The sequence below is a fragment of the Montipora capricornis genome, chromosome 2 (assembly GCF_036669925.1).
Source record: "Montipora capricornis isolate CH-2021 chromosome 2, ASM3666992v2, whole genome shotgun sequence".
Taxonomy (NCBI): domain Eukaryota; kingdom Metazoa; phylum Cnidaria; class Anthozoa; order Scleractinia; family Acroporidae; genus Montipora; species Montipora capricornis.
In genome coordinates, this window is record NC_090884.1 from 2,762,164 (window position 1) to 2,774,663 (window position 12,500).

Genomic DNA, 12,500 nt, shown 5'->3' on the forward strand with positions numbered 1-12,500 from the left:
ATCGCTCACCTTGGATCGACGTAAAAAATTATGATAAGGCCTCAAAAAATCACCCTAACCCTAATCTTTAAGCTAACCTTGGTGAAATCGAGGTAAGCTGCGTCGAATAGTTTTGGCTTACAAAACCGTTTTTCGCTCGATCCGAGGTCAGCGATATGAGTTGATCCGGTCTGACTTTTGTACGTATCCGTTAAATATTCTACATTATTGAACGATTAATATCCAATGTGGAAGTTAGCCTTTTGTCAGTTGGCTGATGCTTAGCCGATTAAAACAAGGGAAATATATTGAATGAGTAATAGCGATATAAGAAATAAAATATGTGTGCGCCCTCTTTGCTTTCGAGGCCATCGCTTCGACGACGACGGTGGGGAGCACTCGGTTTTTTCCCAGCATCCCCGAGTGAACATCGGAAAACACATCTATTGATATCAGGGATGTTTCTGGTAATTTTCCAATTAACAGATGTGAAACTTGAGGCACAACTCAAGGCTCCATTACGGTTAGTTATAATTTCATAGTAAACTGTCGTAACTAAAATCAATGAACCTTTTACTTATACAATGGCCATCTTTACAATACTTTATGTTATTTGTTTAGTTTCTTCAACCACGTAACGCCGAAACCAATTCACCGTGTAACTGGATAAATCATGGTGCGGCCTTTTGCGGCAATTCATCAAGTTTCAAGCAAATGGCTTCTAGCTCTTGTTGTGTCCTGCAGGAAAAGATTAAAAGCAAACGGCACCAATTTAAGGATAATACGAAGGAGAACTGCAAGTTTGGATAATACGATTCCTCCCTATCGACCTGGGGCCGGTTGCTCCAAGCCTGGTTAAGTTAGCGGTAACCGTTGGTTAAAAGGTTTCAAAACCTTCCATGGTATTTAAAGAACGCTGGTTAGTGCTAATCATGCTTCGAGCAACCCGCGCCTGGTCGGTCTTAGTTCCAAGTTACTATAGGCGTTTCATAACGCTCAGAAATGTGCCACGGTCATAAATTCAACGCCTCGTTAAAAATCTTTCGGTAGCTCAAAGTCCCGTGTGCAAAATCTCTATGCAACTGGTCCCTGGATCTTTTTCATCACGTAGTTCTTGCAAAATTAAACTTTGACACAAATTTTTATCTCAAGAGTTTTTATCACTATCGCTTTTCTCATTGTTTGAGCTCCCTAAGGACTGCTGCTGAACCCTGACCAAGTTCATCAGTAAGGAGAAATGGGCACAATTCGGGGTGCAGAGATGACGCAGTGGTGAGAGCACTCGCCTCCCACCAATGTGGCCCAGGTTCGATTCCCAGACTCGGCGTCATATGTGGGTTGAGTTTGTTGGTTCTCTACTCTGCACCAAGAGGTTTTCTCCGGGTACTCCGGTTTCCCCTCTCCTCAGAAACCAACATTTGACTTGATTTGCGTTGATTGTTAATTTCACTTTACAGTGTCCCCAATTATAATTAGTGCTCCAGCGCTAGAATGAGTGGGCACTTAAATAAAGTTCCTTTCCTTTTTTTCTGTCCGGGACTGTCGAAAACGCACAACGAGACACGTTTCCTGTATACTCACAACTTAATTCTTCTCCAGGGTGAATTGCATAAGAATGTTGCCTTATGGCAGGGGTGGTGTACCCAGCACAGTCACAAATGAGTCTATGTTTAGAATACCGGTTCCCGCGCGAGAATCAGTTGTCATATCCATGAAAAAAAGATGCAGAAGCAGTCACGCGTTACATGGCTTCTCCTGAGTGGTTAAAATTGGCGGCCCATTGTTTCTTTCGCGCGCAAAGTGTATCTAAAAATAAATCCATTTGTGACTGTGCTGGGACAAGGCCGCAAAGTGATAGATCAACAGCCTTATATAATTCACTCTTGTTCTTCTGCATGACGATCTACAACACTCAATTCAACTCAACAGCTCGTTAAAAAAATCTGATCGGTGCAAAGTACATTATTAGACATTACGTAATTAGTTGGTGTTAAATTATCTTCAATCATCCAGGCAATTAAATGAAGTCTTGCAGTTTCCGATATAGGGACCAGAACTGGAGCAGAAGTGTCTCGGGACATTAAGGTCAACGCTTCCTATTGTCTTCAAAGCCTTTTTGTTTTATTTATGATCTGAATGGAATAAACCCTGCAAGTCAATGCAACACATAACCGATGAGATGAACTTACTGTTGAACAAATATAGGGTCGTCATTCGCTACGTTCTCTTGCATCTCTTTGCACTTCTCTAAGTAGGTCTTTGCCTCTTGGAATTCCCCTTTTCCTTTAACACCATTCCAAGATCAAACAGGGATTTGGCGGTGTCCCTATGGACGCCCAACAATTTCCGCCGAATCTCCAGAGCTTTGCGCACGTACCGTTCAGCGGCTTCGATTTCCCTCAGATCGCGATGATTATTGGACAGGTGGTTAAGGATGGTAGCAGTGAAAGGATGATCACCTAATCTTTTTTTTTATAACGGCAATACTTCTTCTTCTCGGATTTTTACGGCCTGTCGGTGGTGGTTTTCAAGCGAAAGAGCCACTAAAAAGAAAATAAAATTTGTCTCGTGCCCATTTACAATTTCAACTATGCTTTTTTTGAGTCCGCGCTGTTCATTTGCAGATTTTCGAGCAACTTGTTTTGCTGTGTTCACCGCAATAGCCTTAACGAAATGGCAGTTTCGGCCCTAGAGCCCCATTAAATTACCACATGCGTAAGTGGTTGCTAAGGGCAACATTGCGGGCCAAAAAGCAGACAGAGATGTCACACTGCGCAACGGAACAAACATTTCGTTAAAATCGTTACAGAAAGTATAACTCGGTTCTATTTTTTGCAACAATTTCTTCAACTTAGCCTGCAATATTTTTGGCTGTTGCAAGTTGTGTGTAACAGCGCCTTTGAAGCAGTTTTGAACGAAGTGCTTAATTGAATCCACATATGAAAGTAATTATGCTAACCAATCAACCTAAGCGTAAACGGCGCCATGAACCAACAACTACATTTATCACATTTAAAAGAGCTGGAAAAACTGCGTGTGAGTCGCGATCGGTATGGCTTCTCATTGGTTGAAAAATCTTTTTTTTTTTTTTGTAATTTATTTATTTTTCATTTGCCAACTACCATTTACAAACTTATCTACAACTTACCAAAAGGAAAAAAAAAAGAAAAGTTACAATTTACAAAACACTATCCAAAATGGCTTACTTAAAAAAAAACGAAACAGTACTTTAAATTAAAAACAAAGAAGACCAACTAAATGTAGGATGTGACAAGGTTAATTTTCTACTAAGTGTTTAAAGCAGCTACTAAGTTTTCCCATTTTTTAAAATGAGTAGCGAGTTTATCCCTCTCCCTCGCAATATGGAGTTCGATATTATAAACACGTCTTATCCTGGCAATAAAGCCTCTCAACGAAGGTAAACCTCCAAGGCATTTCCTTATATAAATATAATATTTACCTAAAAGCATAACATGATTGATTACAAAGAAATCTTCCATTTCTTCAAAAATCTTGCTTATAACGTAACAGGGAATCCCAACAACCCGGGTACTTTCGACAGTCCATTGAAAAGCGTTCTAAATAAAGTAACGTGAAAAAACTGATAGGAACGATTACATTATCGAACATTTTCTCAAATGACCTAGGAGAGTAAACAACCCTCACAACCCCACCAATTTTTGGTCAGTATGATCCACAGACTTACCCGCCTTGTCATTAAATGTTGCACCCAGCATGACGTGGCAGACATTTTCGCCGCCTTCTTCTTCATCCGGTGTCCTCACTGCGTTTTGCCTGATGAGAATTGCGTCCTCAATCAAAGCTCTTCCTCGTTCACGGGTGTCATTAATTTTTGCTAAACAGCGGCCAAGTTTAGCGAGACATTGGGCTCTGCTGTTACCATGGTTGATGCCAAGGTCACTCTGGATTGTGTTTGCTTTCTCCAAATAGTGTTGAGCTCGTGCAGTAGCTTTAAAACACAGACCAGTTCTGCACGTACAGTTGAAAATTTCTTTGATTCCAAGGGAAGTCAGACATTCACCGCGTCTTCGCTTGTCTCCAATTTTTTTACATTTCCGCCTCAAGGATTTGTAGACTTTCTTAAACATGGACTTCGGCATCATCTTTGCAAGCAGCTCTCCCGCCACGTTAAAGGCATCAATGCATTTCGTAACACGTTCTGCATCCACTTCACCCGAATCAATCCACTCTACAAGCTGAATCACATTTTCTTTTTCATATGCAAAGTCGTCGATAGCTGACCCTACCGCATCTTTGCTTAAGAACTTCTTTAAAGTGTCTTTCAAGAAAGAAATGAGGTGGTCGATGAGCAGATTACGAGCGCCACGGAAGACCACACGAAACCCCTCTTCCGATGTTGCCTTGCGCTTGCAGTATTCTCGAATGATCGAGAGGAATGTATACCGGCATGTTTCCCCAAACATATTTTGCTGCAAGAGAGAGCAGTTTCCCAGTTCTACAACATGGCGTGTGATATCACGCTCACTTGACGTAGCGGAACAAAAGGCTTTGGCAACTTTAGGTAGCGTGAACCAACCTCTAACAAGAGCCAAACTTAAAAGGGTATGCTGTTCCCGCGTACTTAGTCTACTGAAGCAATAGTCCAGGCATTCGGTAATCTTGAGATTGCTAGGAACCACTTTTATCCTTTCCAAGATTTCCATGGTCTTCCCCGGAGAAGAGCTGCCCATATAGTCCACGAGATCGACCAGATTAGGTGCCCACGAAATCAAAGTGTAAATAACGAGCGGAATACCACTACAAGTGTCGCATAGTTTCTTGGATGTTTCGACCGTTATTCGGTCGCGGCGTGTATTTTTTAACAGCTTGAAGGTTTCTTCTGGAGAAAACCGATCCAATGTCACCGTCTCTGGCCCAATTTGAGGAAAACAAACTATCCTCGATGAAGTTACAAGTAACTTCATGTTTCTTGCGCACTTGGCAATTTCAACGATAGAGTTTTCGATCAACCTTCGATCATTACTGTCGGGAAATAAAGATGCAGCCGACCCTTCATTTTCCTGTTCGTTGTCATTCGCATTACCTAGTAAAAACTCAAAGTTGTCCAGCAACAAAAGAATAAAGAAATTTTTGTTCAGTGTAATCAAACGATTCTTGACTTCAGCTTCTGGGTTATTTGCAGGAAAACGTGATGGGTAAATTTGACGGATGACTTTTTCTGACAAGTCTGCGTAAGAATAAATGTCTTTGCAATTTATGTATACAACCAGTGCGCGATCGTTAGCTTCAAGTATTTCATTGGCCGCCTTGATGGCCAAGGTTGTCTTCCCAATTCCTGGGGCTCCATGTAGTAAGACATATTTACACTTGCTTTCTGGACGCAGACAGGTCAGAATTTTTGACAGCTCATCACTTTGTCGATGGACAAAATGTGGAATCGCTTCTGGAAGCTCAGACAATTTCCGTAAGATATCTGGAAAAAAAATACATTTTAAGAAATTAACAACGCTGCGAGCATTCCTATTCTGTAATTATTCCGGCACCATAAAATATTTCTTCAGTACAGTGTTTTACGATCGTTAGACATAATTTTTTAAAACTTTGCATATTACGTCACAATAATGACAGTACCTTGTTCAGCAATAATTCGTGTTTCATTTGGTACCACAATGGGGCCATTTATACGGGAGAAAATAAGACGCGTCTTAGATAAGACGCGAACTGCTCGTATAAATGGTACAAAACAAGCGTTCGCGTCTTATCTTGGAACAGAATTTTAGGCTGTTCTTATTTTGTCCGCGTCTTAAATAAGACGTGAACTTCCTCGTATAAATGGGTTCGCGTCCTAAATAAGACGTGAACTATAAGTGCGCATGCCTGTCACAAGCGTGACGACAACAACAAATCGTCATTTCGTTGACAAGTCACCCAGGCTAACAAAATGGCTTCTCAGTCAGCCTCAAAAACACCACCAAAACAGAGAAACTCGTGGACTTTGATGGAGGAGAAAGAATTCCTCATCCTTTAAACTATAAGTAACATGTCGTTATCGCACCAATCAGTCGATCGCTTTCTTCCGACTCGTCTCGGATTTCTGTTATATTCTTTGAAGGCAACGTCAAGTTTTTGAATTTTGTTCCACAGCACGGTCTTCACAAGAAAAGAGGACTTCTCAAAAGAGAAAAAACATCTCTTAAGAATTCTCTTCCTTCTTAAAATGACGGCACGCTTTTGTTTCTTGCTACAGCGCGCCATCTTGGATCTTTACCAAAGTTATTGCTTTTAACGGCGTTGCTAATGGCAACTTCGCATGTAAATGAGGCTGTATCAAAAATAAGACGCGAACCTCACGCGAACCATTTATACGAGATTTCGCGTCTTATGTAGGACGCGAACGTATAAATGGTACAGTTCGCGTCCTATTTAAGACGCGTCTTAGCTAAGACGCGTCTTATTTTCTCCCGTATAAATGGCCCTAATATTGCCAATACGTGATACAACGTTGTGGTGCCGATCCTTCTAATAAGAGCGTCACTTGGAAGCGTTGAAACTGGTTTCAGCCTCCTTATTGAGAGCTAATACTATGAAAATTCTGCAGTATCAAACAAACAGCGGGCTATTCGCCCAATAATTAATTTGAGAATGTTAACGACCAAGATTAACACCGTGACTACACTAGGTCCATAAAATATAGGAGTTCATGGAGCAAGGGTCTGCGGGGCTAAACGAACTATTTTAAGACAAGACGAGGTGTTAAATCTAGAATTTTCTACTTAATGTAGTGCAGACAATCAAGAGATCAAAGCAATAAATACAAAAGGTAGAAGTAATGGTTTGCCTGACGTGATATTAAGCTGAGTTCGTTAGTAAAATTTTATATTTCAACGTGGACAATACCTAGGTTGATTTCCAAGGCAATGCCGCTACAGTTATTGGAATTCCAACCCGGAACCAGGATCCACGAAAAACTTACCGCCAGGGATGATAGTCAGCAAAATGAGATAAAACGAAAGCAGTAGTGAAAGGTTTTTCAGCCTTGGTACATTGCAAAATACACTATTGAATCACAATCTGTTAAAGAAGTAAAGTAAGTTTTTCCTCACTGAAGTAAAGATTGCTTTTGTAACAACTTTTGCAGAATTGCCAATTAAGATAGCATAGACCAAAAACAAATAAGCAACGTCTTTTTTTCCAACTTCTTGGCGATTGATTGACGTGAAAAGAATTGAAAGCACTCTAGCACGACATTTTGGAGAGACAAAAGTTCACAAACGTGGCACGACTGAGAAAGGCCGCGCACAGCTTCTAGTTTCTTTCACTGGGGTTGATATAATAAGAATGTCTGCATATAGGAAAGAGAGAGTCAGTAAAAAAAGGAAAGAAGGGACAATAAAATGAAATATTTACCTTCATTTTTTTTACAACAGTGATTTCATTTCATATTAGCGGGCAAACTCTTTCAGGGAAGGAAAATATTTGTATGGTGTATGGCTATCAATCTGATTTATTGTATTTATCCAAATAAATCTGTGATGTTTACCCCGTAAATCTGATATTTAGACCAGTTTAGCTATTGAATTACGTTACAAGAACTCGTTCATTGGGCATGCGCGCATGAATAAGCACAGTTGCGTGTGCATCAATCTCGTCCCAAGAGTCCGCTTTTCTTTTGGTTAGCACCAGGAACACGGACTCTGACCACTTCCAATTTATGCGCAGTCGCAGAGAAAATCCATTTTTGTAATTTGACAACCACTGTTGTTTCAAATTTCTGAGCGTGCGTAGACAAGCCGGAAGTCCGTGATGTGCGGATTTCCTGCCTTGGAAGTGGCCAGGGTCCGCGTTCTTTGTGCTGACCAAAAGAAAAGCGGACTCTGGGGACGAGATTGTATGTGCATGGACTTTTGCGCATGGCCTTTGAATGAAAGCGAAGCTGGAGTTCAACTTGTCCTGGCACAAATTTCAATGCTTTTCTTAAGTAAATCCAGGGTATGAGTCATTTAAAAAAGTGCGATGAGTATAAAAAGTTATTGAGATAATTATCAAATTGTCGTCAAGTCTAGTCTTAATGCCACCCAGGTTTTTAGCCACTCAGATGTTAAAGAGGACTAAATGAACAAAACATCGCGTCCTTTTATACATTTCACGCACTTAAATAATAAAAGTCTTAAAAAAATTGTAGTCACGCGAGACACGGCTTCTTCTGAGTGGTTAAAATGGGTGGCCCTTTGTTTGTTTCGCGCGCAAAGTGTATCTAAAAATAAATCGATTTGTGACTGTGCTGGGGAAAGACCGCAAAGTGATAGATCAACGCTCTTATAAATCTAATTCACTCTTGACATAAATTATTTCGGATCCGGTATATGAAAGACCAGCCCAGTGTTCTGAAATGTATTTTGTCAGTCAATTAAAAGTTATCCCCCATTTCAATAACCTGCAAAATATTCATGTACGAATCAACGAAACAGTTCACAGACTCTTTGACATCACATAAGACAAAATAAGATATCCCATCTTGGAGGGAGTATGCAGTCATGTGGGACCATTGCAAGCACAGGGTGATGCCATAATAAATTGTTAGCTAGGTGCGATATATATGTCTTTAGAAGTTTATGTTTTGGTATGTAGCATTGCTGAGTATTTTTGCGAGTTATGCTGTAGCTAGGGCGACTCAAAAGACAAACAACCAGTAGAAATATTCAGTGATACTACAAACCAATACATCATTATTTATTATCCAAAATTTCATATTTGCGCTCGTTGCTTTGCTTCTCGGCGAAATATTCATTTTTCGGACAATCTCTCAGCCGCGGACATTATCAGCTAACATACTAATCTCGTACCCAAATCTCCCACGCTCATACGGAGGGGGATTGGAATAGTCTCACTGCTCCGCGTTCTTCCCAGTTCCTCCTCGTTTTTCCTCGTTCCTGCCATTATCTCAAAAGTAAACCAGGTGGAACTTTCAACTGTGGAATGTAAAAAAAAATTACATACAATTAACTGAATAAAAGCACTAATAAAACAACTTGTATCAAATTTCTATTTTGCCCGTTTTGACGAAGCTCTGTGCCAGAATTCATCACGACAACAAAAGCCCTTTTTCAAACAAAGTGCCAAGATTTAGGTTGGAAAGTCAACGACCGTGCACAATCTTTTGTTTTACTTACGCTCATATACCATGCATGAGTTACGTAATCAACAAGTTTCTATTGGTTAGTTCGTCAGGACGGAGTAAACAACTATTGCCGTGTTTTGTGCACGGTCAAGGCCAAAGAAGAGAACAAGAACCTACAACAAAGAAACTTGTCGGGTTTCATAGCCATTCCCCTCTATCGACTATGGGCGCATGAAACATCTCCATATCGCAAAAGTGCACCTGGTAAGTTAAGTTTCAATTGTCCTTTTCACCGATTTTCTGTTCACACAAAAATTCCTGAATGTTTCCGGGAAAACTATGTGACCAAAATTTCCAGATTCCTGGAAAAATTTTGTTTTTCTTCTGAAATATGCAATTTTAGTGCGGTATGATGTTATCCCGTTTTACCGATTGATTGTTACAAGTCAGTAACTAAAAGAAACGGAGGGCTCTGGGGACGAGAATGGATAGAGTTTCATAAAAATAGATGCCCGAGTCGGGATGAATACAAATTCAAAATATTCTCACCAGTGTCAATTTGCGCAACTTCTTTTTTTCAAAATGATCTTGCTCCTTATCAAGCTTTGAAATTTTCAGGGGTGATAGTTCTTTCCGCTTTTTTAAATATGCAGGAATTCTGCGACAGAATAATACCTGGAAAAATCAAAATTCAATTGCCCAGCGTTCCATTCTATTAACTACTAAGCCTTGAATGATTGTCGCAGTTATGAGCACCATGTTTGCGGCAGCAAAATGAAATATTAGAAAATTCAGGCTTGAATAGGAAAATTGAACCCATGAGCTCTGCTTTACCGTTGCATCGAGTTATCAAGATCTATCAAGCCAGCCTTCTGAGTTAATGATAATCCCGTAGAGAATACAGTCGGAATATATGAAAGTCATAAATTGATTTTATATTTTCCTGTCGCAGTTCAAATATAGAGCGGTTTTCAATTGAGTGTCGAAAGTAATTAGCCAATTACTTTGGTTTTGCATTACTTCACTCAGTGATTGGTTCAAAGTTCTCGCGCCACTTTTTCAAGCCAATCGTGGCTTGCTCGTGCACATTTTCCCGCGCTTTGTACCGGCTCCGTGTAATTACAGTCGACTCTCTCTTAACGGACACCACTATAAGTCGGACACCTGGTGCTGATCCCGGCCGTTTCTTAGTCATTTTACTATAGCCAAACTCTCTATAAGACGGACACCTCCATAACGGACGGACAACGGACACTTATGAGGTGCTGAATGTGACCGCAAATTACGATTTGGGAAGAAAAATTCTTGTACGTGACTCTTTTTAACACCAGACGTTTAATTGACAGCTCTTGAGTTGTCGCCAGAATACATACAGTACAAGTTAAAATTAAATCAGTCATTGTCCCATTCGAAAAATAACTTGGAGTTGACAACCGAATTGTATTGTAATCTTAAACAGGTAGGTTTCGTTCACTTAAAACAAACTTTAAACAGACGCGTATTCACTGTGCACAGGTTGAGCATTATTATCTTAAAATTCCTAGAGTCATCTTACGTCGACTCTCTATAAGCAGGACACCTCTCTAAGACGGACAGCTGAGGCCGGTCCCGATGGTGTCCGTCTTAGAGAGAGTTGACTGCACTTCGAGTTTTCATTGGTTTACTGGATTGTCTCCGCCCTTTTTGGTTGGCTAAAGTAATTACTTTGGTTTTGGTTTTACGACACTCATTTGAAAACCGCTCTATGTCTTTCGTTCATACGTCTTTAATATTTATATTTTTAATAAACCTGATCCCGTATTGTTCGGCCACAAAGTAAGTCTTTGCGGGTAAGCCGAGCGCTTTTCGATTCTAATTCAAATTGCTTACATTCCGTTCTTGTTCCTCTCAGCCAGAAAAAAATTTCTCCTAATCAATCAACTAGAAAAAAAATTAAAATGTATTGACAACAGAAAATTGTGACTGTTCAAAGCGAAGAGGCAACGATTCCAGAAGGATGGACAAGTTTTATGCTTTGTAATTGATCATAGATTAAAGAATGTCCTTTTTACTCGTGGATATTATCCACGAGTTGTGTGGTGAATCTGTATGCAAATTTGTCACTCCTGCGTAACCGAAAGTTTGACCTAATTAGCCTATCATGATGAATAGTGTTAAATGTTCAAAAAGTTGCTACCACAAGTAGCAGTGTTCCTGATTTACATTCAAACTTTTGCTGAAAACATTCAAAATGAACAAGTATCCGTCGATAGACGTATTGATGAGATTGCAACAAACTCTAATGACAATAATAACACAGACAACAGTGATGATGAGTGGTGCGAAGTAGAAGAACGACGGTCTGGTGTCACAGATACTTTACTGCAACAACCAGATATCACTGAAATTTAGAGAAGGTATCTACAATAGCTTCGCACCAGGAGAGGGTAATAGACTATTAGGTATATTTATGGACAAAGACTGAATTGTTGGCATTCCCAACAATTTTCTGTGGTAAAAACAGACCTAATAACAATGATAGAAAAATACCAGTTTGTTTCAGCAGAGTGTGTTAGTAGGAATTAAGAAGTCAAGATAGGAGAATTGCACAATCAGTACCGAAGATCTTTTATAAGTTGAAAATCAAATCAAACAAATTCAAAGTAGCGGCGTCTTTGTCTCTTCGAAAATGTAAATCCAAAGGGAAGAAATACGCAGGTGACCTAAAATCAGATGATTGTGTAAATAAATTAATACATCTTGATGAATGGTTTAGAGTATTGAGAAATTTGAGAGGTTCACCACTATATTTTGAAAAATGCAAAAAGGTAATCCCACATGGTTCTGCTCATTTTCTGCAGCAGAAACGAGGCGTTCACATCTTTTGAAAATCTTTAGTAGACTTGTAGAGAAAAAGAGATCTAACTGATAATGAGATTAACAATATGACCTTGCAACAAAAATCAGACCTAATTCAAAAAGACCCTGTCACCTGTGCTAGGAACTTTGAACACATGGCACAGCTCCTTAAAAAGGATTTGTTAAAGAGTAAACTTATGCCTGTTGGAGAAATAGTAGACTTCTTTTACATGTCTTTTTTAAAATTTTTTCATTGTTAATTTTTTTATTAATTTGCCGTATTATTTACAGTACACACTACCTACAATATTAAAACTGACGACGCCACTGATAACGTTTTCAGAAATAAGAGTATCAACAACACGCTTCACAGTCACAGTACTTTCAAAACTAAGACTGAGTACTATCCCCAGGGTTATATTTCAGCAAAGGGGATCACCTCACATAAATGCATTATTTTGGGTATCTTGTCGCATTTGAGAGCTCCCAGTGCTTTTACACCATTATCTGGCCTGCGAACAGGGTCTTTTGTAGCCCCAAGTGGATTGGGACGGGCCCCAATCCTCTCGCGGCTACAAAAGCG

General features: G+C 39.8%; 1 protein-coding gene across 2 annotated transcripts in view; it reads right to left on the minus strand.

Moving 5' to 3' along the window:
• LOC138038450 (uncharacterized) overlaps positions 1-12,500 on the minus strand; it is a 110,109-nt gene that overhangs the window by 5,839 nt on the left and 91,770 nt on the right. The window contains exons 3-6 of one of the 2 annotated variants that reach the window (XR_011130235.1): positions 8,805-8,930; positions 3,686-5,434; positions 2,169-2,522; positions 1-717 (exon numbers count right to left, since the gene is read on the minus strand). The exon at positions 1-717 is cut by the window's left edge and continues 1,708 nt beyond it. The exons of the other annotated variant lie outside the window; for it this stretch is intronic. The gene's annotated coding sequence lies outside the window, so the exon portion shown is untranslated. The remainder of the gene's footprint in view (positions 718-2,168; positions 2,523-3,685; positions 5,435-8,804; positions 8,931-12,500) is intronic. 2 annotated transcript variants of the gene reach the window in all.